General features: G+C 45.1%; 1 protein-coding gene across 1 annotated transcript in view; it reads left to right on the top strand.

Annotated features, from left to right (window-relative positions):
* The window catches only part of LOC139549655 (neutral amino acid uniporter 4-like), a 293,437-nt gene that overhangs the window by 82,099 nt on the left and 199,861 nt on the right, over positions 1–11,477 (top strand). The window lies entirely within an intron of this gene.

Raw genomic sequence — 11,477 nt, 5'->3', positions numbered from 1 at the left:
CAGGAGCTGAGTGCGCCCGCACTGCACCTTGTGCGTCACAATCATCCAGCGGCCGTGTCCTCACAGATGCAGTCCTGCAAACACAAAGAGACACCATCGACACTATTAACGAGGTTGCCAAGGAGTTGAAGGAAGTAAGAAATGTTGTGTGACATAAGCTGTACATTGAAAGAATTACTCAATAAATAGTGTTATTTATTTCCATACCTTTTGCGACGCATCACATCCACACGCTGGCGCACGGCGGCTGTGTTTGGTTCAAACGCCTGGGGATAGGGGTCGGGGCCAACACAACTAACAGCGTCAGGAGGTAAAGCCACATTCCTTAGCTGTGCCACATTATGTAGCACAGCACACGCCCTCACAATGTCGCAGACCTTTTCAGGCTTGTATAAAAGGTTTCCGCCTGAGGAATCGATAACGGCATCAGTTTAAACGTAATTTGTCCTACTGTTCACCTTATTTATGAGAATACATTTCATAACATGCAAGTATTGTTTAATAATTACAAATCCATTTAAATATGATTCCCGATTAAACTGTACAACATATTTGATGGGTACTTTTGCAAAAACAGATATCTCTGTTTGTATTTATAATCCGAAATCATGTTTTTTTGTGTGCACTCCAGGGAACTCTTCATATATAATACGTGATAGGTAATATTTCGATTTATTTTACGCAATGGTATCAATTTCAAAGCGTTTCTCAAGTTTCATCCTTCTGCCATCGGAGTCGCAGTTTCTAATTTCTCCAGTTTATGTGCGTACGAATGGGTCAAAGTGTTCGTGAAGGTCCACACATTCTCTCGTCAGGTTTTTTAAAAATAAATCCCAAAGGTTGCTTAGAAAGTGGCGTACGCCTTCTTTTGTGCCTACGCAACATTTATAAATGAGGCCCCTGGTCTGCATAACCACAGACAACGCAACAAACATGATCAACGCTTTTGAAGAGTTCCCAGATCTGTGGCGTGGCTGCTTTGGCCATCATTTGAACCTGGCCATCTCAAAGGCTCTGAAAATTCAGAGTTGACACAGCAGTCAGAACCCAGAAGATGAGGCAGACTCAGCAGTACTAGAGATGGTGGTTTAATAAAAGGACAAGATCTTCAGGCAAAGAATATAAATCCACCTGGCAATCTTAAAGGGACCGATGAATCTCTGGGACAGCTTACGAGACTCCACCCGTAGTGGTAAGTTCTTTGTTGAGAGCCATACTCTCTGGCCGGGGTACAGGGTAGGACCGGGACGGCGACGTCTGTTGGCTTGTCGCTGGTACTGCTGTGAGGAACGCAGAAGATTAAGACGGGCCTTCTTCCACGTAAGCCGACAGCGTCTGATGAACCTCGAGGCTGAAGGCACTCTGACTTCTGCCTCCTGGTCCGGGAACAATAAAGGAGCATAGCCAAACTGACACTCGTGCGGAGACATACCAGTGGAGGAGGAGCACAAAGTGTTGTGCGCATACTCGGCCCAAACAATGAAGGATGACCATGTGGACGGGTTGTTGGAAACCATACATCTGAGGGTGGTTTCCAACTCCTGATTCATCCTCTCGGTTTGGCCGTTGGACTCCGGATGGTACCCTGAAGATAAACTGGCCGTGGCCCCTTGAGGCGAACTGGGGACCTCTGTCGGAAACCATATCTTGCGGAATGCCAAAGACTCGGAACACATGGTTAATCACCAACTCAGCTGTTTCCTTGGCAGAAGGTAATTTGGTCAAGGGAACAAACCTGGCCGCCTTAGAAAACCTGTCGATGATGACTAGGATAGTAGTATTACCATGGGACGGAGGAAGGCCAGTAATAAAGTCCAACGAGATATGGGACCAGGGTCGGTGGGGAATAGATAAAGGGTGAAGGAGTCCTTGAGGGCGGAGGTGAGAAGATTTGCCCTGGCAGCACACGGGACAGGCCTTGACGAAAGTGGCAACGTCTTCTCTTATGGTGGGCCACCAGAACTTACGCTGAATGAACTCCAAGGTGCGACCTACGCCCGGGTGACAGGTGAGGCGAGAGGAGTGCCCCCACAGAAGGACTTGGGATCTTGCTGCCTTGGGAACAAACAACCGATTGGCAGGACCTCCCTTAGGACCCGGTTCGATGGCTTGAGCTTGTCTCACGGTATCCTCAACTTGCCACGAGATTGGAGCCACGATCTTAGCGGCAGGAAGAACAGTCATGTCAGTATCTTCTCGAATGGCAGGAGAGTAGACTCGTGACAAGGCGTCCGGTTTGAGATTCTTCGACCCGGGTCTATAGGTGAGGATAAACTGGAATCGGCTGAAGAAAAGAGACCATCGAGCTTGTCTGGAGTTCAACCGCTTCGCCTGCTGGATATACTCCAGATTTTTGTGGTCCGTAAGCACTTGAAATGGTTGAGAAGCCCCCTCGAGCCAGTGTCTCCATTCCTTCAATGCCATCTTAACCGCTAGGAGTTCACGATCCCCCACATCGTAATTCCTCTCGGCCGGGGTAAGCCGGTGAGAGAAGAAGGCGCAAGGATGAAGCCTCTTGTCTTCCCCCCTCTGAGACAGGACAGCTCCAACACCAACCTCTGATGCGTCTACCTCCACCACAAAAGGTTAATCCGCCGTCGGTAGTGTCAGGATGGGAGCAGAGAGGATGCGCTGCTTGAGTCCTTGGAAGGCCGTCTCAGCTTCTCTTCCCCGCAGAAACCTTGTGTTGCCACCCTTGGTTACAGCTGAGAGAGGGGCTGCCACCGAGCTGAAGTTCTTGATGAACTTGCGGTAAAAGTTAGTGAAGCCCAGGAAACGCTGAACTTCCTTAACGGACTTGGGGGTGGGCCAATCCGCTACCGCCCCTACCTTCTTGGGGTCCATCTGGACTCGACCGGGTTCCACTACAAATCCCAGGAATTGTACTCGAGAGGAATGGAATTCACACTTTTCCGGCTTAACGTACAAATGGCTGTCTAGGAGGCGTTTGAGCACTTGTCTGACATGCTTAGTGTGTTCTTGAAGGGAGCTCGAAAAGATGAGGATGTCATCCAAGTAAACAAACACGAAAATGTTAAGCATATCCCTAAGCACATCGTTTATGAGCGCTTGGAACACAGCCGGGGCGTTGGTCAGGCCGAAGGGCATCACCAAGTATTCGTAGTGACCAGTAGGCGTGTTGAAAGCGGTCTTCCACTCGTCACCGGGTTTGATCCGCACAAGATGGTATGGGTTCCGTAGGTCAAGCTTAGTGAAGACCACTGCTTCCTGGAGCAGCTCAAAGGCTGTGGCCATAAGGGGTAGCGGGTAGTGGTTACGGACGGTTATGGCATTAAGTCCCCGGTAGTCGATGCAAGGACGTAATCCACCGTCTTTTTTGGCCACAAAGAAAAACCCTGCTCCCGCCGGCGAGGTGGATGGACGCATGAGGCCTGCTGCCAGAGCGTCCTTGATGTAGGTATCCATAGCAGCTCGTTCGGGAGGAGATAGGGAAAAGATCCGACCCCTGGGGGGGCAGGTGCCCGGAAACAGGTCGATGGGGCAATCGTAAGGTCTATGGGGTGGTAGTTTGGTGGCCCTCTGTTTGCTAAATACCGGTTTGAGGTCATGGTAACACTCGGGAACTCGGGACAGGTCGATGGATTCTAGAGACTCGGGAGGGGAACTCGGGGAACTAGGGAAGATACAAGTGGCTTGGCACGTAGGACCCCACTGCTTGATAGTGCCCACAGACCAGTCGATGTGAGGGTTATGGCTGTGAAGCCAGGGGTATCCAAGGACGAGAGGGAACTCGGAACACGAGGTCAGATGAAAGTTCATCACTTCCTGGTGTTGGGAAACTGAAAGTCGCAAGGGGGTAGTGACACGAGTGACAAGTCCAGATCCCAAAGGGCTTCCATCCAACGTAGTAACCCTTATGGGGTCACTAAGAGGTTCAGAGGGAACGCCATTCTCCTTCGCCCAGACACCATCCATGAAGTTACCTGCGGCTCCAGAGTCTACCAAGGCTTGAAGGGGAAGCTCGTGGTTGTCCCAGGAAAGGGTAACTGGAATAAGCAGGCGGGAGTTGGATGGATGGGAGGAGGTTATGTTTCCCGTTACAGTCCTCCCAGGCCTGCACGGGAGAGTGCGTTTTCCCTGGAGCCCGGGACACGTGGAGAGGAAATGGCCCGGTTTGCCGCAATATAGACAGCATCGCTCCCTTATCCGGCGGTCTCTCTCAGCCTGGGAGATGCGTCCAACCTGCATGGGTTCCGGTGGAGTCAGCGAGGATAAAGGTGGAGACTCGGAGCTAGGACCGATAGGAGCTAGGGTGAGAGATCTACGGTTGAGCTCTCTCTCTCTCAGACGCTGGTCTATGCGTGAAGCCAACTTGATCAGGGACTCGAGGTTGTCCGGTGGTTCCCGAGTGGCCAGTTCATCTTGGATGGTGTCGGAAAGACCCTTCAAAAAACACACTGTGAGCGCCTCGTCGTTCCAGCCACTCGCTGCTGCCACCGTGCGGAACTGGATGGCATAGTCCGTCACGCTGCGCCGACCTTGGCTGAGAGTCAGGAGCTGTTTGGCTGAGTCAGGACCCCTAGTGGGATCTTGAAACACTCGCTTGAATTCTTCAGCAAAGGTAGAGTAGCTGGCACAGCAGGGACTTTGGGCATCCCACACAGCAGTAGCCCAGGCTAGGGCTTTTTCCGACAGCAGGGTGATGATATATGCTATCTTGGACCGGTCGGTGGGAAACGACGAGGGTTGCAGCTCGAAGGAGAGAGAACATTGGGTGAAAAACCCCTTACAAACACTCGGATCACCTGAGAACCGTTTGGGAGGCGGCAGACGAGGTTCAGCCAGGGGGTTAACTGCCACGGGCACTTGAATCTGATGAACTGGAGCAGAAGCGGTTGCAGGGGAAAGTTGATCAGAAATCTGCTTTATGGAAGTCATCATCTCCGACAGAAGTTGAGAATGTCCAGCCAGTAAGGCCTCTTGCTGAACCAGAGCAGCTTCGTGACGTTGGACAGTCCCCTCGTGGTGGGACAGCATGGGAAAAAAGTCCTGGGTACTGGCTGCCTCTGGGTTCATTTTAATGGCTCAGTGTTTCTGTCAGGACCCGGTGAGAGAAACAGTCACTAATAGTCGGCAGAACCCAGAAGATGAGGCAGACTCAGCAGTACTAGAGATGGTGGTTTAATAAAAGGACAAGATCTTCAGGCAAAGAATATAAATCCACCACGTCCAAAAATAAAGCCAAGAGGCACAAAATGGATATCCTCCAAAATACAAAGAAACTCCACAAAGTGGTAAAAACAGCAGGGAAAAACAAACCTCAAAAGACTACTCAAAAATACACAAGCACTAAACCAGAGAACCTCTGGAAAATCCAATAAGAGAAATATATGTTCACAACAAGGCTGGGGCTGGGTGCTAACATACAAACACTGAGCAAAGAACTGAGGAACACACAGGGTTTAAATACTAACAAGGGAACGACACACAGGTGCAAACAATAATTAGAGCAAGGAAAAAACAAAAGGTACAAAAAAGGTGCAATGGGGACATCTAGTGACCAAAACCTGAACAGTCCTGGCCAAAACCTGACAGATCCTCATGCCAAATTGAGTCAAAAGCTTTTTTTTAAATCAACAAAGCATGAGAAAACTTTGCCTTTGTTTTGGTTTGTTTGTTTGTCAATTAGGGTGTGCAGGGTGAATATTTGGTAAAAAGCCAGTTTGACATTTGCTCAGTACATTGTTTTCACTGAGATAATATACGAGTCTGCTGTTAATGATGATGCAGAGGATTTTCCCAAAGTTGCTGTTGAATATCCAATGGTAGTTATTGGGGTCAAATTTGTCTCCACTTTTGTGGAATGGGGTGATCAGTCCTTGGTTCCAAATATTAGGGAGGATGCCAGAGCTAAGGATGCTGAACAGCCAGTTGGAATTTGTGGTCTGTATATGTTATCATTTATTTTAGGATACTGTCGTGTTTTTGGCATCATTAAACTGAAGATTGATCTTTATCAAATAACTCTGTAATTATTATTACGCGATTAAACATGTAACTGTAATTAACTAGGAAGTCGGGGCACCAAGGAAAATATTCAGATTACAAAGTTATCATTTTCCTAATATAACTTTCAGATATTTTAATATCTGATCCCTTAGTCTTCTGATTAATGACATATTCTTTACCTCACGTTAGTCTCATTCCAAACGTCGTAAATTGTTGGTTATCTGCATGAACCCAGTCTTCACTATGAGTCATCCATACATCAATTGTCTTAACCTCTCTTGGGTACGTGAGACATTAGCGTCCCACCTCTTCAACAGCCAGTGAAACTGCTTGGCGCCAAATTCAAATAGAGAAATACTCATTATAAAAATTCAGAAAACAAAACATATTTTACATAGGTTTAAAGATGAACTTCTTGTGAATCCAACCACGGTGTCAGATTTAAAAAATGCTTTTCGGCGAAAGCATACCTTACGATTATTTGAGAACATAGCCCAGCAGACAAATCATTACAAACAGTAACCAGCCAAGTAGAAGAGTTACACAAGTCGGAAATAGAGATAAAATTAATCCCTTACCTTTGATGATCTTCATATGGTTGCACTCAGCAGACATTAATTTACTCAATAAATGTTCCTTTTGTTCGATAAAGTCTCTTTATATCCAAAAACCTCAGTTTTGTTTGCGTGTTTTCTTCAGTAATCACAGGCTCAAACGCAGTCAAAACAGGCAGACGAAAAAATCCAAATTGTATCCGTAAAGTTCATAGAAACATGTCAAACGATGTTTATATTCAAGCCTCAGGTTGTTTTTAGCCTGTTTAACCTGTCCAAGAAAGGCACTCTCTCGGTCTCGCGCATGAAAAAGCTCTGTGACACTTTAGGGTCCACTCATTCAGATTGCTCTTACTTCCTCATTTTTCAGAATACAGGCCTGAAACAATTTCTAAAGACTGTTGACATCTAGTGGAAGGCATAGGAACTGCAATTTGAGTCCTAAATCAATGGATACTGTAATGGCATTGAATAGAAAACTACAAAACAAAACAAAAAACAACTTCCCGAATGGATTTTTCTCAGGTTTTCGCCTGCCAAATCAGTTCTGTTATACTCACAGACACTATTGTAACAGTTTTGTAAACTTTAGAGTGTTTTCTATCAAAATCTACCAGTTATATCCATATATCTTCTGGGCCCAAGAAGCAGGCAGTTTAATTTGGGCATGCTTTTCATCCAAAATTCCTACCCTAGAGAAGTTAAAATCATTTATTTACTAACTAAGTAATTCACAGAAATGCAAAACACAAACAATAGATTGTTACAAGGAAATGATAGCGGCTTGGTGTACAAAAGGGAAGTGGGGGTCGACTGAGATAAGACAACACACAGTTGATAATTATAACAATTGAAATACTAATCCTTTGCTCATGAACGCTCACTCATTCGGGAATAATTGCAATCAAATATATATATTTACTCTCAGTGTGTCCTCGGGATCTCTGTTGAAAAGTTTGTTTCTGTTGGAGAGTTTGTCCGCTCTCTCTCTGTCGTGATTAGAATTGATAGTTCAGAGTGACATTCATTCATGTCGTTATAGAATAGATGTTTCGGCGGTTGTCGGTCTTCGCGTTCAATGATACCGAATTCCTAGCTGCAGACTAGTAATTAATATCAAAGACTTGTTCTTATTCTGTCGATATCGATAGTCTAAGAGTTTAACCACGTGGTATGGTTAAAAGATTCAGCCATCTACTCAAACCTTAGGTTTATGGTCTCCTCTCAAACCTTGGCCCTCTCGTTATCGAGGTAAGCTGGTCTGGTGATAGAAAACCCGGGTGGGGGTTTTATTCGGAAGAGCAGAAAAGGGCCTGTCCCATGATGCCCGACCATAAATGTGCTCATGGGCGGTCCTCTGATTTAGTTAGTTTCCTTCATTAAACAGTCCAAAATCACATTACACAATTTCACAAACAGTATCATCCTCACTCCTTCATCTTATACAACAATTAGATGTAAGCCTCATTACTGAGGCTATTATATAAGAAGCGTTATGGTAATGTGGCCGTATTGTCTCCCATGAGTTTCACAAAATTGTACCAAACGGACCAGTTCGTAGCTGTATTCTACACCGATCTTTTATACCTTCTCCAGAACATAATTGTTCTTCGGACCTCAAGTTCTGTGAGGTGGAAGAAATTCCTTTGTTCTCTCTATGAAAACTCACTCTCTCTCTATATTGTGTCCATGAGGAGATAATCTCCTCCAGGAATTTACGACCTCTCTGACCACATCAGCCTGGTTGTAGGAGACAGAGAGAGGGGGATGGTGCTCGCTGTACCCAAAGAGGGCAACGTCATGACAATACCATCAACACCACAGGCCTTTTTGGGTTGGAGGGTTTGTATTTTGACCTGTATTTCATTCAATGTAATTGGAGAATCCAGTGGGTTCTGGTAGTCTTTAATAATTCATTCTAAGATGTGTAAATTATCATGTATATGTTTTTGCTCTTGGTTCTTTGTTATATGGCCGAAAATTGTTGGAGAAGTGGTTTATCCATACTTCTCCATTTTGGATAGATAGCTCTTCATGTTGTTGTTTGTTTAGTGTGATCCAATTTTCCCAGAAATGATTTGATTCGATGGATTCTTCTATCACAATGAGCTGTTTTTTGTCATGCGGTTTCTTATTTTTTCTTAGTGTATTTCTGTATTTCCCCCCTTTCTCTCTCTCTCTTTGTCTCTCTGAACAAACAGAGTGCTGAATGGTTCTGGCACGGCATAGCTGGATACAGAGGGGAAAGCGTGTGGCAGAGAACAGGAAGAGGTGGGGGAGAGAAGCAACTTTGTGTTTTTCATTTTGGCTTATTGTCTGCGATGCTTCCAGAAGCCAGGATGGTCTGTACCGTCTCTGACAGTTCCAGGTCAGCTTCATAGACGAGGAGAGGGAGGGTTGGAGAGAGAGAGTGGGAGAGAGAGGCCTGTGTTGTCTTCACCACGTCCCCTACAGTCTACCAACAGAACAGAGCTGTAGACAGATGGAGAGCCATTAGGATTTATTCACCAGCAACTCTACTCATTCGTTAATTGCTACACTCCCTTTCTCGGTCTCTCTCTCATTCACAGTCCCACTCATTCTGTGTCTCACTCTCTCATTCACAGTCTCATTCATTGTTTGCCAGTAGTCTAAACGCAACCTCAGATCAACCTTAGATCATAGTTACAACCATTGTCATTATGACTAATTCACCTGGTCCATTATTGATTTACTGTAGGCCATTGATTTTAATCATCGAATCACGAGTAATTGATTCAGTAACCCATTCACTTTCCCTGCAGGCTGTTTAGTGCTGTTAGGATACCATTGAGTAGAGGGTATCTTTTCAGCATTAGAGGTTTTCCTGGCCAGCTCTACTTCTCACTCCTCTACAATCTCTATAGATCGTTTCTCTGAAGTTTAAGGCAGTGCTTGACTTGGGCAGGACCTCACCAGAAGTGAGTACTGGCACCTTACATTTTCTACTTCTTGAGCTCCTGTTCCTCTTATAGAATATTAGCTCAAAAGTATTGTACAGCTCCTGCACCCCAATATAAACAGTACCGGCACCCAAAATGCACCTATTTTAGTCCAACTTTGGTTTAAAGTCTCCAGCTTTGGTTTAAAGTCACATAAAACATAACATTGTTTATATGCCTCTCTTGTTATTGTTTGCTCAGCAAATAGCCTACTCACACCTTTCCATAGATCAAGGGGCTCCTGAGTAAATTACTGAGTCAATAAATCATCACCGCATTAGAGTAAACATCCTCCTTCATTGAGATGTACTGTCCTGTTTGCCGCATGCAAAGCCATTGCTCACTAACAAGAGAGGAGAAGAGATTAGAAGTTTGCACGCAAGAACAACTTCCCATATCTAAATTAGAGTCTTGGATGGAAGACCTAAATAACCTCTGCATGCACTGTCCAGGTTGTTACTGTTAGATTTGTCCTCATATCCAATGAGCGAGACAGTGCAGTAGAGTTTTTTTTATACTGTAGTCTTAAATGGACCTGCTATTGTACTTCTTCCATGGTTCATACTGATGATGTGGTAGAGCTGATTCAACCTCTGTTTATATCGTCTTGTCTCCTTTCCCTGTTTAATTTCTTTATGCCTGTTCTCTACTGAGGCTCCTGCTGTTTGACATATTGATGTAGTTGTCCCATGAACCTTTGCCCTGCACTGACAGGAACGCCTCCAGTGGAGTGCACCTGGTCTGGCCGAAGCCTGGGAAGAGAAGCGTGTCACCGCTGTGCCTTGATGCCGAAGCTGAGATGACAGCCTCGGCAGGAGCCAATGACGGGTCAGCACGATACAGCGTCAGACCGGGGTATGGGAAAATGAATCTAGTTTCCTTGTCAGGAGATTCAGCAATATCTCTCTGGCTGAGAAGGCCCTGCCTCCTCCCCAGGGGTACAGTCCAAACCTGTATTTTTCTACAAGTGCCCACTGTCTGACCTTGTCGTTGGAGAGGTAGAGGAGAGGAGGAAAGAGGCCTAAGAAACTTAGTGAAAGAAGAAGCAGACATAGTGTTTATATATACACTGCTCACTCTGCAACGACAGGCTCATCACCCTCAGTTCCGTTATCCAGATGGATACATAGCCAACGTCCTCCTTTCACTGTGACAAGTGTGGCTGTGTCCAAACTTTCGACTGGTAGTGTATATATATGCCAACAAGTATATGGAGGATTGGAAGGGATGCAGACAATATTAAAGCTGATCCACCCCCCCACCCCTCCAACAAATAATAATAATAAAATATAAAGATAATACAAATGAAAAACATCACACGTCTGAGATTATCCAAGCTACTCATTACAGGGTGTTTCTTTATTTATTTTTTTTACTATTTTCTACATTGTAGAATAATAGTTAAGACATCAAAACTATGAAATAACACATACGGAATCATGTAGTAACCAAAAAAAAGTTACACAAATGTACCTTGATGACAGCATGGCACACACTTGGCATTCTCTCAACCAGCAAATAGTTATGTTTTGTTTGTTTTACCTCCTGTTCTTCCTCTAACCTCAACCTCTCCCATCTATTTCTTTCACAAAAGTTCTGAACCTGAATACATTTTACAACACAGTATGTTTTATATTAGTTATCTTGTTATTAGTCCCACCCTTCAGCTCCATTCAACCCCTTCCATCTCCCATCTCTTAACACCATCCATATTGGATTTCTATTTGCCATATATTTTTCAACTGTGCTGTGATGTTTCACAAAAGTTCTGAACCTTTCTATTCTCATATTTTCTACAGATTGTAAATTAAAGATTACATTTTTTGGAAGGAGGTCTCCTGTGGAGAAAGAGCTGATACTGGTCTGCTCCCATCTCCCACACAAACTATTCGACACAGATGAGAGGAATAGGCATTATGCAAATGAGATGCCATCGTCAGAGACATTAGAGGCTGAGTCTACACCTCCGCTGTGTCTGACTCAGTCTACGCCC

This window comes from Salvelinus alpinus, chromosome 22 (assembly GCF_045679555.1).
Source record: "Salvelinus alpinus chromosome 22, SLU_Salpinus.1, whole genome shotgun sequence".
Classification (NCBI taxonomy): Eukaryota; Metazoa; Chordata; class Actinopteri; order Salmoniformes; family Salmonidae; genus Salvelinus; species Salvelinus alpinus.
The sequence above is the reverse complement of the archived record's forward strand: the minus strand, read 5'-3'. Positions and strand labels throughout refer to the sequence as shown.